This window comes from Oreochromis niloticus, linkage group LG3, assembly GCF_001858045.2.
Source record: "Oreochromis niloticus isolate F11D_XX linkage group LG3, O_niloticus_UMD_NMBU, whole genome shotgun sequence".
Classification (NCBI taxonomy): Eukaryota; Metazoa; Chordata; class Actinopteri; order Cichliformes; family Cichlidae; genus Oreochromis; species Oreochromis niloticus.
The window spans coordinates 77,437,660-77,455,766 of record NC_031967.2 but is presented as its reverse complement, the minus strand read 5'-3'; positions in this window follow the sequence as shown (position 1 = coordinate 77,455,766).

Sequence of the window (18,107 nt, the reverse complement as noted above, 5' to 3'; positions counted from 1 at the left end):
AAAAAGTGGTATCGTGCCATCTCTACTTCACATACATCCCGTTTGTTTTCAAGCCGGGTTGTTTTACCATGGTTTTTTTTTTTAATGGAGAGGCAACAAGGGGATTGAGATGAAGTAGGAGGGTGAGTTAGTGTTGAATAACTGTTAACAAAGCAGTGAAAGAAACATTAAGAGTGTTTAAAAGACTGAAAATATCCTTAAAGTATTTCAAATAATGCCCTCCTTAAACAGAATGAAATCCACAAACTTGTTGGGTCATACTGATTTATTCATTAATGTGCATATCACTTTAATGTTGCAGCTGGACAGGATATAATGACTTATAATTGGTCAATAATAAATGAAAAATAACACAGCTCTCTGTATAGTCTTGTGAAAGACTAACTGCACCGCCATGATTCAGTACCTTGTAAAACAACCTTAAGCAGTAGTAACTTTAAGTAGTCATTTCCTACATGACATTATCAGTCTCTCACATCTCCATGGCCCATTTTTCTCTACAATATTGTTTCTCTTCATTGAGGTTAGCAGGGCATCTGTTTATGCACAGCTTTCTTAAGTACCCACCACAGCATTGCAGTCAGGTTGAGGCCTCAGCTTTGACTGGGGCTGTGTATCACCTTGATTCTTTTGTTTTTCAGCTATTTTGTTGATTTGTTGTGCTTGGGACCATGGTCCTGTTGTGTGACCCATTTTGAGACAAGCTTTAGCTGTCAGAGAGATGGGCTATCATTTTAGTCTAGAATACTTTGGTCCTGGGTCATCAGACTAACCCAAATCATGAGCCCTCCATGTGATCTACAGTTGACTATGGCATCTCCACTTTGCTCTCATTCGTCTAAAGGACATTCTTCCAGAAATCTTGTGGGTTTTTTGGATGCAACATTGCAAAGATAAACCATGCTAACATGTTGTTTTCAGAGAGAGGACACGTTCTGTTCTTGTACTTAGTTTTTCCACAAGACATGCTAGAAAGTCAGCTGAAATGTTAGTTGAACCTTGGATTTACAAGTCTGATGCCATGGTTCAGAATTCATCTTGGGATCCTATTCCTGTCTGGGGGGAAACCACAGCAGGAGATTGATGGACAAATTGGGGCCTCATCAGGAGTGATGTAGATGCTGTACCAGAGAGAGCTGAGTGAAAAAAAAGCTGCCAATTTACCTGTTAATCTGTGTCCCTACCTTGACCTAAGGTCCTGAGTGTCATTTCTCCTTAGGTCTGTGATTACTGTTGAGCAGCACATTACAAGGTTAGTGACCCATTTCCATCACAGTTTAAATGTGAAACAAACTACAGAGTATAGGCCTAATCGTCGTAATGCTGCAGAACACTTTGTCTTGTGAAGGGGCCTTGCAGGAGGTTTCAGAAATTCCTCATATTAGATGTTGCGTAATACCTGGTATTATCTTTTTAATGATAACACAGTTATTTCCTGCAAAATGGTGAAGGTTTAGTGACTCTAATAAGTATGATCTGTGTACGCTGAATGCTTAAAAGACTTTCATGGATGAAAAACTTAGACTTTTAGTTAAATAAAACTGATCAAGAGCCTACAAGAGAAGTGATTTCATTCCCGTGTTGGTTTTTGTTGTTGCCCTTGTTAGACTGCTAACAAAAAGTATTTAGCAAGTGGTCATCAGTCTTACTGTTGCTTCCCTTCACTGACTTCCAGCGAAAGAATTAATTTCACAGTTTTAGTCAAAAAGTAAAAAAGCGCTGTACAAATACAGTTATGATAATTACTAAATTTGATCAGTGAAAGAACATGGATGTTTGAATGGATGGGTTATAATTCTTCCTCCTCACAGCTCGTCTGACTGTGAGTCCCAGCAGCTCTCAGGTGTTTGAAGGAGACTTTGTGTCTCTGAGCTGTGAGGAGGACGACAGCTCTGCTGGATGGACTCTGAGGAGAAACACAAGCAAAAAACAGAGGACTCAGTGTGGAGATGGGTGGGGAGAACCAGCTGGTTCTTCATGTAACATCAGTCGCATCATCTCGGACAGTGGAGTTTACTGGTGTGAGTCCAGAGAGGGTCCCATCAGTAACATGGTTAACCTGACAGTCACTGGTAAGCTGAGTGTGTGGAGTTAGTGTTGATGAAGCTGTGTGTAAATGGATGAAATGCTGTAGTTTGTCTCTGTGTTGAGGTGGAGCAGTGATCCTGCAGAGTCCTGTCCTCCCTGTGATGGAGGGAGATGACGTCACTCTGCTCTGTAAAACAAAGACCACTCCCTCCAACCTCCCAGCTGCTTTCTATAAAGATCTCCGTTAACCATTACATAATAATTGTATTCTTACAGGTCAAGAATTACCTCATCGGTGTCTTTACCGAATTTTCAACTACAGACTTATTTAGAAAGTAAAAAGTAGCAACTCCGATGTTGATAAATCTGATATTAATAAATCGATGTTTAATCCTGAGCGTCTATGAGAGCAGGTAGAGTGTGGTGCTCTCGTTGTTGGAGAAAAACGTGTTATTCAATAAAAATGAAAAAAGAACAGCCATGATTGTTTAAATATATTTTATTGGTGAAGTGAAAATGACAGCTCGGATGATTTCATAAAGCCAAGACTTTCCTTGATTTGGCTCACACTGGTGGATCTCCATCTGAACAGCCACAGTGTACAAAAATGTCCACACTTGAACAACAACATAACATTTTTAAATATTTAATTTTGTTGTACTAAAAAACTAAATTCTCATTTAAGGTCAAAAGAATGACATTTATGATATTTTACTGGTGTCAAATGTAAAAATGGAACTGAGTTGGCACTATGTAAGGATTAATTGTAAACAACAGTTTGATGACACTGAAAAGGTGATTTGCTGCCACCTGCTGGTTGTTTTGCAAATCTCTAAAACATTTCCTCCCATTTTGTGGAGGATTCAATCAGACATTGTTGCCGCTTGTTTTCAAGGAGCTTGCCACGACTACATGTTATTAATCATCTACATTTTTCATATAATTATTATTGGCTTTGTCAAGAGCAGGAGATTATATCTGTTTCACTGCTGTTTCTGCTGTTTCACAGATTCATGAAGCTTCATGTTCAGCAGTGAGATCTGGCGTCAGCTGCCTTTGAGACTCTTCAATTCTTCAGTTCTTTAATTCTTCTTTATTAAAATCTTTCTTTAGACAAGCTACAAAATCACCACACCCTCATAGCCTGTAATCTTACATTCAAGTTTGTGTAATTTCACAGCTCCATCTGTGTTAAACTTCACTCATTGGCCACTTTATTAGGTACATCTGATCATCACCACATGACAGCCACTCAGTGCATTTAGACATGTGTGCATGGTCAAGTCAACCTGCTAAACATCAATCAGAGCATTACGATGGAGAAGAAAGTTGAGATTTAAGTGAGCTGAATGTGGCATTGTCGTTGGTCCCACTCGTTGGCTCTGAGTGTTTCAGAAATTGATCTGCTAATATTTTACCGCACATCTCAAGGGTTTACAGACAAGGGTCAGAAAAACAGAAGACATCCAGTGAACAACACTTCTCTGGTAGAAAAGAACTTATTGATGTGAGAGGTCAAATGAGAATGCTTCAAGCTGATATCAAGGCAAACACAAATCAAATACTATTTACACTTTTGGCCACTTTTTACAATTTAAGGTATGCACAAGAGCATCAGATTTTTAAACACATTGGGTGCAGCAGCAGAAGACCATACCAGGTATCGCTCCAAAATGGGAAAATAGAAGATTAAAAAATATTATTTCTTGCTCTGATGAATCTCTATTTCTGCTGCGAGAAAGGAAACCAAAAAGCATACGTGTACTTAATAAAGTGACGTGTGAATGCTTGATAATCTACTGATAATCTGCCAAGTAGATTATCTATTGATAATCTGCTAATTCTCTACTGATAATCTATTTAGCCTTTTACATTGTTTCTTGGTGACTCTAGATTATCATCAGCTGCTTTTTATGGTTTTAGTTCTCCCTTTGTGGTTTATTTCTGCTGTTTGTCATGTGAAACTTGCTTTTTTTTTAGATGTTCCTTTTTTCATGCAAAAATAATACTTCCAGTTTTGACCTCATGACTTCATGTTGTGGAGTGTTACTGTGGTGACATTTACTCTGACAAATGTGAGTATACATGTGTAGTATACATGGGGTAACAAGAAGCAATTAACACCTTACGACCAGCTCCTGATCATCAATTGATTGAAATCCTGTCGCCCCTTGCGAGGGTGTCAACGCAGCCTGTCACACTGCGCACGCGCAAACACAGGAATGGAAGAAGAAAGACGGAACAGCACGGCAGTGCGGAGTTTGATCTGGACACAAGCTATGGAGGCACAACTCTTCCGAGCCTTTTCGATGTGGCCTCACAAAATTATCGCGACCACAACAACCGTGAAAAGAGTTGGATGGACATTGCTGCTCAATTGCAGATGCCTGATCAATGTTTTTCTTTAGCAGTTTAGCAAAGTTGATGGTGGTGGTGTGCGTGTCTGTGTGAGTGAAAGACAGAGAGGGAGAGCGAGCGACAGATTTTGTGTTATAAACTTCATGTTATGGACGCACAGTTTGAGCACTCAGGTCGCATCAGAGCATCGGGCCGTATAGTGTGAGACCCTGCATCGTGACCTACGAACCTATAACCCCCTGTGAGTCAATCGTGCAGTTTGAGCAGGCGCTGAATAACGCGACTGAAAAAAATCGCAGTGTATGCCCAGCTTTACACAGTGACTTTGTCTTTGCTACATACTTCTTTCTCTATACATGCAGGGAGAAAGCCCCATGTCACACTACTCCTACATGAAGCATACAACAATTGCAAAGAAATATTTGTAAGATTCATGAGAATATGATAATGATGGCCATCATCATCATCATTCGTCATTGGGTTGTCAGGGATCATGACTCATGTTGACGGGTTAAGTGAGACATTTGGGATTTTTTCTTTCAGTAGTAATAATAATACTAATATTACTACTGCCTTTTTAAAAAAAAACCATTACATACTATAAATCAATAATAATTGAACACGTTAACATGTTCAATTATCACGGAACATGTTAACAAACAAGCTCAGAACGTCAGAAAACACAGACACAGATTGATAAAGGGATGATTTTCACATTTAATTTGTATTGTTTGTGAACAAGCTGTTTACAACAACCTTCTTCTTCTACTTTATTTGCTTTAAGAAATAAAATGATTTTTCACTTCTGAACATCATTTGATACTCATGATTTCATTTATACTTTTATACAAAGAATATTTGTTTCCTGAACAGGGATATGATTCAATATTTGTGAAAAATTTCAGATGAAAAATACTCAAGGAAGTGGATGAGAAAACACACACACACGCACACACACACACGCACACACACACACACACACACGCACGCACACACACACACACACATGCACACACGCACGCACACACACGCACACACGCACACACACACACACACACACGTACACACACACACACACACGCACACACACACGCACACACACACGCACACACGCACACACACGCACACACACACACGCGCACACACACGCACACACGCACACGCACACACGCACACACACACACACACACGCACACACACACACGCACACACACGCACACACACACACACACACGCACACACACACACGCACACACACACACACACACAAAGGGGAACTTTGTGTTACGAAACAAGAGTTAAAACAGGAAATCTGTGAATGTTAATTTGCATAGAAATATGGTATCTAAGCAGATTCTTACTCTGGATGGCATTACCTTGGCCTCCAGTAATGCTGTGAGGAACCTTGGAGTCATTTTTGACCAGGACATGTCCTTCAATGCACATATTAAACAAATATGTAAGACTGCTTTCTTCCATTTGCGCAACATCTCTAAAATTAGAAATATCCTGTCTCAGAGTGACGCTGAAAAACTAGTTCATGCATTTATTACTTCCAGGCTGGACTACTGTAATTCTTTATTATCAGGATGTCCTAAAAACTCCCTGAAAAGCCTTCAGCTGATCCAAAATGCTGCAGCAAGAGTACTGACAGGGACTAGAAAGAGAGAGCATATTTCTCCTGTTTTGGCTTCCCTTCATTGGCTTCCTGTTAAATCCAGAATTGAATTCAAAATCCTGCTCCTCACATATAAGGTCTTAAATAATCAGGCCCCATCTTATCTTAATGACCTTGTAGTACCATATCACCCTATTAGAGCACTTCGCTCTCGCTCTGCAGGCCTACTTGTTGTTCCTAGAGTATTTAAAAGTAGAATGGTAGGGAGAGCCTTCAGTTTTCAGGCCCCTCTTCTGTGGAACCAGCTTCCAGTTTGGATTCGGGAGACAGACACTATCTCTACTTTCAAGATTAGGCTTCAAACTTTCCTTTTTGCTAAAGCATATAGTTAGGGCTGGACCAGGTGACCCTGAATCCTCCCTTAGTTATGCTGCAATAGACGTAGGCTGCCGGGGATTCCCATGATGCATTGAGTTTTTCCTTTCCAGTCACCTTTCTCACTCACTATGTGTTAATAGACCTCTCTGCATCGAATCATATCTGTTATTAATCTCTGTCTCTCTTCCACAGCATGTCTTTATCCTGTTTTCCTTCTCTCACCCCAACCGGTCGCAGCAGATGCCCCCCCCCCGATCCTGGATCTGCCGAAATTTTCTTCCTGTTAAAAGGGAGTTTTTCTTTCCCTACTCTCTCCAAAGTGCTTGCTCATAATAGGGCATATAATTATTGGGGTTTTCTCTGTTTTCTTTGTATTATTGCAGGGTCTTTAACCTTACAATATAAAGTGCGTTGGCGCAACTGTTGTTGTGATTTGGTGCTATATAAATAAAACTGAATTGAATTGCATTGTCCAAAAACAAGAAAAATAAATTTGACAAGACAAAAAAAGAACCTTTAAAATCTGCATTCAGAAATGGGGGAAAGTGCGAAAAGCCCCTGCCCATGTAATTACTTTAAAAATGACACTGAAAACTGTTACCAAAAATTATATTAACTACAGTGAAACAAGCAAAAGCCAACGTGGAAACCATCTGAAAATAATTGCGTTTAAAGAGATCAGCAGAAGTGGTGGACCCCTTAAACACAATTAAGAGGTCTACACCAGAGCTGAACAAGTTTGCTGAAGCCCTTAAACCAGGGGTCCCCAATCTCAGTCCATGAGGGCCGGTGTCCCTGCAGGTTTTAGATCTCACCCTGGGTCAACACACCTGAATCACATGATTAGCTCATTACCAGGCCTCTGGAGAACTTCAAGACATGTTGAGACGGTAATTTATCCATTTAAATCAGCTGTGATGGATCAAGGACACATCTAAAACCTGCAGGGACACCGGCCCTCGTGGACTGAGATTGGGGACCCCTGCCTTAAACAGAACCTCTGCCGGAGGTTGTTTTCAGCTCACTGTCAGAGGCTGAAGAAAAACTTAGAGGCACTGAAAGGTTTCATACAGAGACTGCAGGAAAACAGCTGAGCTGCTTTTTGTAAAATTTTGATCTATAAACTTTGGTGTAAAAGGATGCAGGAGACACTTCTCCTGGTTTGCTCCCAACCAGAATGATTACTATTAAACCTCAAAACCTCTGTGGGGTGTGATCTGTGTCTCTGTCTGGTCTGTGCTGCTGAAGGTGAGTTTTTGGTTGGATGCTCTGTAAGGTAACTGTAACTGAAATTAAAGAAGGTTCAATTCAATTACTGAATGAGAAAAATCCTAATCAGTATTATTCTGGTCAAACTGAATCTATCTAACAAACATCTAACAGTTATTGAACTTTGGAAGTTGCACTTTGGCATTTAACCTCTCCGATCTGTGTTGGACATAACATCACTCTGACATGTTGAACCCCAAACGACAACATCATAACTGCTGAAAACACAGAAAGACAGATGACACGAGGACAGACAGCATTCAGCAAAACTGAATACTCGTTCATTACTTGTTTTGCATTTCATTTATGGATTTATGTAAAATGTAATTAAAAGAATAAGAATAAATGTAAAACCATCACTTAATTGGTCTGTTTCTTTTTTATGTGTTGGGTTTTCTTCAGAGTCCCTCAGTTGGAAGTGTTGTTAGATTTTCACTACAAGCTCATGTAGTGAAAATCTAATCTTTTGGTTTGATCCACCAAAACAGTGTTATTATTCCAGGTTATGGATGATTTTAATGAGGTTTAGCTGCAAGGAGTTAAAATACAGGGATTTTACATTGCTGTGGTTACTTTTAATCCCCATTAAACATAATTGCATTTGTAAAAAGTGTAAAAAGCTAGAACAGATGCGACACAGCTGGATTATAATGAGTTACAGTTGGATGGCACAAGCCCAAAACAGATCCTACTTGGCTAAAGCAGCATGAAGACATTTAAGCATTTACTCAGTAACAATGTTTCCTTTTCAAAAACACAAACTACTCAGTCATTAGAAGTTCATCTTTCAGTCCTTGCACTCACCAAAGTCCCTGACAGCTCTGCTTAAATCCAAAGTCCTGGTGGTATACTTATACCCTTCTTCCTCTTCTGAGCACTTTTGTTCTGCGATGTTGTTGCGAGAACTTCTCTAAAAGACGCTTGCAGAAAACGAACTGTTGCATAGTTGATCCCAAGAGGTTCTCTGGCATTTTACAAATATAACAGGAAGCAAGGTCTGGAAGTATATGTAATATATTTCCCAGGAAAGCCTCCGCCATTGAATTATCAACAGCGGTGCCTATTTGAATCAGTGCAGGGTAAAATGAAGTATGCAGTGTAGGCGTGCTGCCTCCATAATAGTCATTGTCAGTGGAATCCTCTTACCTTCTGAGTCGTGGAACATTTCCCCTCGCTGTACTGTTGGATATTACACCTCTGGATCAGAGTAAGTTTTTTTTTCTTCTTTGCTGACTCACAGTCTAATTGTATTGTTGGAGGAGTCTTCAGAGTGATTCAATACATAGTCAAATAGTAAAGGCGGTGGTCATGAGTTGTGGTTATCATGTGCTCGATAGTCCATTTCCAAATAAAAAGCTCTCATTTTTGATTCAGAAGAGAAACTAAATACATAGAAGCTCTGGTTAATATCAGGGAAAACCATAACTTGACCTAACAATGAGAAAAAAATATGCGCGTTTGGTTCTGAAGGGGAATTCAGGCCTCATCCGGCCGTGTACCTTACAGACAACAGAGGAAACAAAATGAAGGACTCATTATGAGTGGACCTTTTGCAATCTGAAGTGTTAAGAAATCAGCTGCACCTCCCACACCACAGATTTTCTGAATCAGAACATTGTTAAACCATCTTTTTTGTCAGTAACATTTTAACTGATTTGTCCTCATTTCTGATTCAGACTCTTACATTTACAAAATGAGTGAGGGAGCTGCTTCAGACTTTAAAAGGCTTTTTCCAACCAGAGGTCATTAAAAAGAGTGTACAGGTTTAACTGTCATACTTGGAATTTTCATCAGTGTTTTACACAGTTAGACACTATACTGTAACAAGGAAGCTTATCATGTTGACTTCAGAAAATGTTGTATTGTATTGTGAGAACTGATTTGACACTTTTCATACACAGGAATATGCCAAATTGGTTCCAAAAGCTCTATTTAGCAAATTGATTGCATTTTGCCTTTATTGGAATGTAAAAGCAATATGCTTTGCCATTTATGAACTCCATAACTGTTTGTAAAATCGACTGTGGTGTAGATAATCCAGAGATAGTCTGTGACAGATTTATTATTAAGTTTTTTATTGCTGTCAGCTAAACAAGGACATCACAATCACTCTGATCCTGATCAGGGCTCTTTATTGGATACATACAAAAAGCAAGTGTGTAACAGACATCTGTCAGGAAGTAAATCAAAAGTTCTTGTTGGTTGGTGTAGGCTCTGAAATTAACTCTTACTAAGCAGTGAAGATACATTTAAAGGCTTAAAGACTACCCAGAATCTAAGATTTGTTGCATTAAGAAGGGAGCTGTCCTGAGCCAAAGTGTTTTCTCAGAATCTGTGAAGAAAAGGTAGCTAAGAAGGCTTTGGGAGAAAGACATTTGGCAGCTGGATCAATCTGTGTCACCTCAGGGTTTTGTAATTTGAAAAAGCCTTTCTTAACTGGGCCCGGGGCCGGCTATACGCCCTGCCCCCTTAAATCAAACTTTTACAAGTTGAGAAAGAAAATAACAGATTACCCACAAACTGAACATGGACAAGATTTACAGTAGCTGAAAAATTCACTAAAGGCACAAATGAGATGATAGGTTTTAGGTCTCATTCGTTCTTTCCCTCCCGGCTCACACAGCATTAGGCAAAGAGAGCCCCTCTCACCCCTTAGGCAGCAGCCTAAGCAGAGAAGCCCAGCCACCTCCTCCAGCTTGTCCGGGGGAACACCAAGGTGTTCCCAGACCAGCCGAGAGATATAATCTCTCCAGCGTGTCCTGGGTCTGCCCCGGGGTCTCCTCCCGGTGGGACATGCCTGGAAAACCTTGCCCAGGAGGCGCCCAGGAGGCATCCTTGTCAGATGCCCGAACCACCTAAACTGGCTCCTTTCCATGTGAAGGAGCAGCGGCTCTACTCTGAGCCCCTCCCGAATGGCCGAACTTCTCACCCTATCTCTAAGGGAGAGGCCAGCCAGCCTTCGGAGGAAGCCCATTTCTGCCACTTGCATTCGCGATTTCATTCTTCTTTCGGTCACTACCCACAGCTCGTGAGGGGCGTAGATCGACCGGTAAATTGAGAGCTTCGCTTTTACACTCAGCTCTCTCTTCACTACAACAGTCTGTATTGTCGATCTCCTGCTCCCTTCTCCCATCACTCGTGAACAAGACCCCGAGATACTTAAATTCCTCCACTTGGGGCAGGAACTCGTCCCTGACCCGGAGTGAGCACTCCACCCTTTTCCGGCTGGACATGGTGATGTTTCTAAATGTAATTGCCTTTTTAAAATTAGTTCTCACAATGACGATGCTGAGCGATCCTGTTGGTGAATTTGGAATAAATCATCTGTAAACAAAGAACTTGTCTGTGTAATTGATAGAGCAAAATATTTAAAGTTAAAGTTTATTTTTTTTAAGTTTATTTTTTTCTGGAATAATATTCCTGTCTGTTTTTATTCATATTTATGTTTACAAAACATTGTTTTAGTGTGTTCAATAAATGTTTATCTTGTTTGGCCCGCAACCTAAAGTGTGCCTTGAGTTTTGGCCCCCCGTGCAATTGAGTTTGACACCCCTGATTTAAAGTAAAGGCTTTAAACCCAAATTAGTACTAAGATCGCTAATGTCACATAACTTTGCCAACGTGTACCAACAGGAATGTTTTAATGTTCTTTGTTATTAAACATTTGCACATAAATAAGTGACTGTAATGATCAGCAGCTGTTGCTGTAAGTTAACGTAGTTTCATGCCATACCACAAGGTGGCACTATCTCTGTTAACATGGGCATGAGCGCTAAGAAGTGGTGAGATACAGATGTTCTTGCAGCTAGCTAGGAATGAATAAGAAGTATGTTGCAGATCATAAAAGGACTCTTTCTTCATAAATAAGGAGACAAACAAAACAGTGACATAATATTCAGTACTTACTTTTAAAAGTTTACTCTTCGGCCGTCCCGCTTCAGCTGTTTTTTTTCGGCCAAATTATCCACACCAACCTCCGCGCTATGAAGTCTGGGCCATGAAGGATACACCGACCCATCCTTAAAATTCAGGGAAATGAAGGACGCATTTCAGGGTCGCATTTCGAGCAGCCTTTTAATTGGGACAGCCTTCGTCGCGTCGCCGTGACGCAATCGCCCTTAAAATGCGGCCTTTGAGGTTGCAGACCCTGAATTGGGATACAACTTCAGTATCTTCCAGTACAACACATTTCTAAGCATTGCTCCATGTGTGTTCTCTCACAAACATGATCAATGTAACTCATATTTTCTATGTATTCATCACATTGCTTAACTAAAGTCTTACTGTAGTTGCACAAGATTAAGGTTATGCATGACTGAAAAAAAAAAAGTTCTGATTGGTCATTGCCAAAGACGTTTAATTATTAAACATATAGTTATTCTTTATTCAATAATGTTCTATTTTTTAATTACTGAAAACCTATTGTAAATAAATGTAAAAAAAAAACATTAAAAACCCTTAAACCTTAAATTTCCTTAATTGTGAAAAAAAAAACCCCCAAAAAACCACACAAACGAAAAACGGGAAGATTTATGTCACTTAATTGTTAGTTTCTTATTTCAGTATTATATGAATGCCTTTGGGGGAGGACTTCATTAGTAGGAAATGCTTTAAAACAGGGGTCCCCAATCCCAGTCCACGAGGGCTGGTGTCCCTGCAGGTTTTAGATCTCACCCTGGGTCAACACACCTGAATCACATGATTAGTTCATTACCAGGCCTCTGGAGAACTTCAAGACATGTTGGCCGTTTATCAATGCCTAAGTACGCGAGTACGTACTCGCCGAGAACGCACGGGAGTATGTACCCGCCGAGAACGCGAGCACGGACTCGCGATATGTACAATTGGAACACCTGCGTACGTGATGATGTCACAGGTCTGGAGTTTTTACTGCCGTCCCCTCCTAATTTAACTGTGAGTAACATGTTATGAAGCTTAACTGTAATCACAGCCAAACCGGTTTACTCAGGAACAAATAAAACACTGAAATAAACCAAACATTAACATTTAGAAGTGATCTAAGTGACTCATATATCATTTTTAACCTCAGTAGTGAAACCTCTATTAATAAAAATAGTGTACATGTACATACGTGTACATACCTTAATAAAAACAAGCAGGTGAGATGTTAGAACGCTTTTATTTCTATTCTAGTGGACACTCAATACTATAGACAGCTGCTGGGGTTTCTTTAACCTGAGTAGTGAGAAGTCCGCGAGCGGGGTTGGGGGGGTTGAAAACAATGTGCCGGGAGTCCGCTGTTGAGTTTTGGACGAAATGCATTCTGGGATATATAGCTGTCCCAAGTCCACACCGATGCATGCTCGATAAAACGGGCGGAGCGAGAACACATCCGGGACTTTTTCACGTTCTCGGCTTGATGCGTACTTCGAATTGGAACAGTACTTGGTCTCCGACTGATGATGTATCACGAGTACACGAGAACGCAAGTACGCACAAGTACGCATATTGAGAAACGCCCTTTGTCTTGAGACAAGAAAGCTAGGAGGAATTCTAAAAGGAGTTTGGTAAGTTAGAATGGCCTGTGTATTTGTATAGAAAGGATGTTGCCACTGAGGTACCTTTTGTCATGGTCCTGGGTATTCTCATCGCCTCTTAGTTTGGTTATCTAGTAGTTAGATTTCTGTTATTTTACCTCCCGTGTTCAATCCCTTTTTGTTTAGACAGTCTTGTCTCTGTTTTGTGTTCCCTTTCTGTCTAACCAGTCTATTGTGTTACCCCGTTTATTTACTCCCTGTTGCGGCTCCTCCAACCAACGGCCGCGGCAGGCCAAACATGAAGATGCTGATGATGTGCAACAATAAACACATCAGATGCACTTCTGTACTATTTGCTCCTTTTATTCCACATTGTACTGTCCACTATACAAATCAGCACATGAGATCAAACGTAATACAAATGCACAGACTGTACAAACAAAACTGCAACTCACAAATATTACACCAATTACTATGCCAAACTACAACATCGGCCTATGGCATCAATTAGTGCATTAAATACTATACATCAAGTTGCATACAAAAATGCATCAAAACAACTCAAGCTGCGGTCAACAGAAAGTTTCCTCTCATGCGCACCCTACCTTTCTGCTCATCAACATCAGGTGTGGTGAACAGATGAGTGCAACCACATTTATCACCTAACACCCATGAATCACCCCCCACACCCGTGCACCAATACAGTGTGTGCATTTAAACCAACCCTCTTAATACAAAAAAAGAACAGTCATATGGCTCCTACACTCCCAGTCCTAGTGTCAAGTTCAGAAGTCTGAGACTGTGTCTGAGTTTACTTCTCGTTTTTTTTTTTGTTGTTTTTTACTTCCCTTTTTTATTTTAATCATCTCTCATCATGTGTGCATTGTGCAATTTTGCATTTTGTTTTGCTTTCCGTCTCTTCAGTCAGCAGTTAGTTCCAGCTGTTGTCGATCTGCTCATTATTCTCTGTGTGTATTTAAGTCCTCAATCTTCCTCTACTTCTTGTTGGATTGTCTCTTCATGCTGTGTGGTCTTGTGTTATCTGTGAGTTCCATGGTTTCTATTTCTTACTACTTGATTTCTTCCTTGTTTGAGTTTTGTATTTCTTTTGAGTTTCTCAGTACTGCAATAAAGCTGCCTCTTTTAGCTAATTTCCATTGTCTCCGAGTGCTGCAATTGGTTCCTATAATATACCTGCCACATAGCCTGACTTAACACTTCATTTGTTTACAGTAGTTATGCCTTACTCCTTCTTTCAGCTGTTCAATTTAGGGGAAAACAGCCATCTCCTGGCTATTTTCAGCATCCTTTGTCATCACACCACTTGTCACCTGGCTTTCACTCTAGATGTTTTCCTCATGTCATGGATCACCCCTACAACTCATCTCTGCTCACTTCATCCTGCCTGCACAATCTTCAGGGTATCCAGTGTAAAATCTTTGCCAAATCAAACATGTGGTCCTAAGGCTCCTTAATTAAGCAACTCTTGAACTCCACGTTTACTTATTGCAAGTGAAAATGAACTTCTAATTATGCTTGGATGGTCTTTCTTGACTGGTAGAGGTCATTTTGAGCTGACTGGACAGAGGTATTTTAAGCCCTACTATTCCTGAGATTGCAGTTTTGTTCAGCAGCAGCTGCATGAAACACATTTATTTTGCTACCTGTGCATAATCATATACTGTGTATTAATAAACTTATCCACATGAATGTGGTTTACAACTGGACAGGTCACCTCAGGGTTAATCAGTCTGTAAGCACATTCACTTGGAAGGGCATGTTTAACACCGGCATCAACTGCCTTACAGGAGGAGTAATAATTGCTAAATAAAACAGGTTGTAATTTTACACCCATCACAAAGCTCAGTGATGGAACGGAGCACTTGGAGCTGTGCTCCGTCACCTGTGGCACTTCGGTGTGGGGCTAGAGAGATAGCACTCTACCTCTGTACCCCAGACCTTCATGCCTCCTGTGCTAAAGGAGGTCACAAATGAGGCATTGAAGCTCCTTCCCTAGCATTTAGAGATTTTAACCAACTCTAATGATGGCTGGATACTTAGAGGTCATTACACTCATTCAGTCAGAAACCTTTCTGAGGAAAAAAAAAGGAAAAACGACTATTTGACTGTAATCCACATTTAATCTGTACATAATGTGAAAAAGATAACACTACAGCTTATGTCTCAATTTGATTGATGACCCTAGCCTTGACCTTTTGACCCCTCCCTTCCCCCACCGGAAGTGTGTAATTTGATCCCCCCTCCCCCACAGGAAGTGTGTAATTTGATCCCTAAGCGTGACGAATTGCATCAGCGGCTTGTGTCAAAATCTGATTGATGACCCCTCCCTCCCCACAGTAAGTGTGTAATATGATCCATAATCGCACCATGAGAAAAAAATAAAAAAGTTTTTAGAGGGAGGGGGGGGGAGGGAGGAGAATAAAAACAGAGAGGGCGGCGCACTATGCACAAACGCAAGATATGGATCCTTTCATTCTGCAGCCCTGCGTTCCTCTGTACTTGGACGGGGAAGAGATCTGGGGATCAGAGAGGGAGGGGTTCCTGAAGGGTGACGCGGCTGTTGAGTCAGTGCTGTATAGAGAGACAGAGCAACAGTTAGTTTTCCACAGACAAACTCATAGTTTGAATGTTTAAATATTATGACAATTTTCTCAGTAAAGAACTATTTCCTTTTTCAATAGCGGATGTATTTTACTTTCTTATATTACAGGCACAATAAAATAAAAAACTTTAAGATTATCTGACTAGTAACGGATTACATATATAGATATATATATATATATATATATGTATATATATTTACACATATATAGTGCCGGGTAGAGGTAAGCTACACCAGCGCTTGTAATGGGAAAAGAAAATAGTGACTTCCTATTGGCTGTAGAGAACCATTTCTTTCAATAGTATTTTACTTTCTTATATGACAGACGCAATAAAGAACCTTTAAGATTATCTGCCTAGCAACAAATTGCATTTTTATAGAGTGGGGTGGAGGCAGGCGCTTGTAATGAAAAGAAGAACTTTCTATCCGCTTGTAACCTACAGGCCGCCCACCTCATTCGTGTAAAAAATGAATATCCCTTAGTGAATACTTGGGATACTTACTTTTACAATTAAAACACCCTCGGATGAGGTATTTTGGTTTTGTGCAGCCACTCCTTCTCAGACCAAAGTAAAGAGTTTTTCTTCATTTTTTTGAGCTCCTTTTACATCAGGTTTTCTCATTAGCAGAAAATAGACGGAATCCCTAAAAAGAAAATGGTCTTGTTTTACACACACCGCGGGTCAAGGAGGAGTCAACAACCCCTCTCTAATCAATATTAGTATTTCTTAATGCTTGTAATCTAGCAAATAATTTCATATTGGCCTCAACTCAATGTACGTGTAAAATAACCCTTAGTGAAAAAAAGCACAGCGCACATATTGAGAACTTGAATAAGTTCCGTCGGTTCATTACCTCCGAGAGATCGGGACGCTTCCTCCATCTCGTACCATAAACGTATGAGAAGAAAACCCCCAGAGAATTTATTATTTTGGTAAGAGAGAGAGAGAGAGCGAATCGAACAAACTTTTCTACAACACGATATACCACTCCGGGTCAGGAGGGGCGATATAGCACGGACCGGTCGGATGACTACGCCGGATGGAAGCATAACTGGAAGCGTGGCAGGGAGTTTCCCTTTGACCTTCATCCTGCTCCATGATCAGCCATTAAAACTTTCCCCAATATTGCTGTAATGTAACAACAAAGTTAGTTTTTTAAGATCAGACAGGTCTCAAAACATTCCTTTCACACAGTCAGTGAATTAGCATCTGTGGCACAAATAAGCTTCAGGGACTGACTTGTTTTTTAGAACCGACCTTTGACACTTGGATGTTGGCTTAATTTTTGACACAAAGAGAAATTTGACCCTAATAATAAAAAACATGGTGAATACTTACCTCAACTTTGAAGGGTTTTTTCACAGCTATTTATTTAGAAAAAAAGTAAAACATGTTACAAGGACACAATGCACATTGCAGAGTACATGAATGGGAATTCCTCCTCCCTAACAAATGCCGAGTCATCATCATCTCCATATTGTGTGTCCCACTTTTCAGGTTTCATTGAAGTGTGCACAAGATGTAAAACAATGTATTAGTTTTTTTAAGTCCCCGTCCCCGGTCTAACAAGATGCCATTCATTTAGGAGACTAATCATTTTTTGATTTTAAATTGTGCTAACGCAGTAACATTAAAAATAAAACATATTAGAACTCATTTTTGTTGGACACAAGAACAACTCGAGCATATTTTTCGGGAGCCGGAACTAGGGCTTACAAGTTTGCCGTGCCCCTGGGGACCAGTGCGAGGTTGTGTGGCGTGGAGGGTCCAGACACTCCCACAGCGCAGACTTTGCTATCCGCACAGAGCTTTTCTGGTGTGTCTCATGCAAAAGAGACAAAACAGCGAGTTTCTCTGCTCACGGTAAGCCTGTCCTTTATAAATATCTCTTTGATTATTCAAACAGTGTTTAAATTGTGACTCCAAAAACATTTTATCTATGTTAAAATATACAGATGTATATATTTCAAGTTTTTAGCTTAAACAGACTCTTGAGCAAAATCTGTAGTGACATAATCAGTGTGCAGCCTAATGTACATCTTTTAAGTGTATGTTAATCGGTACATGAAGCGTACCTCTGAAAACAGTCCATCATTTGTGAATTTACTGATTTGTTTTTTAACATGAAATTATTGTAGAAAATGTCTTTAAACTATCGCCGTTCCTACTTATTGAGCTACTTCTTTACTATGTGAATAAACAATTTGAACGAGAAAGGATTTAAAGACACAAAAGTAAAAATTTGTAATGAAATTTATGTGACCGTTCTTCCGAAATCCGACAGAGAGTGAAAATCCAAGAGCTGCTGCAAGCCTCTGATCTGTGTGTGTGTG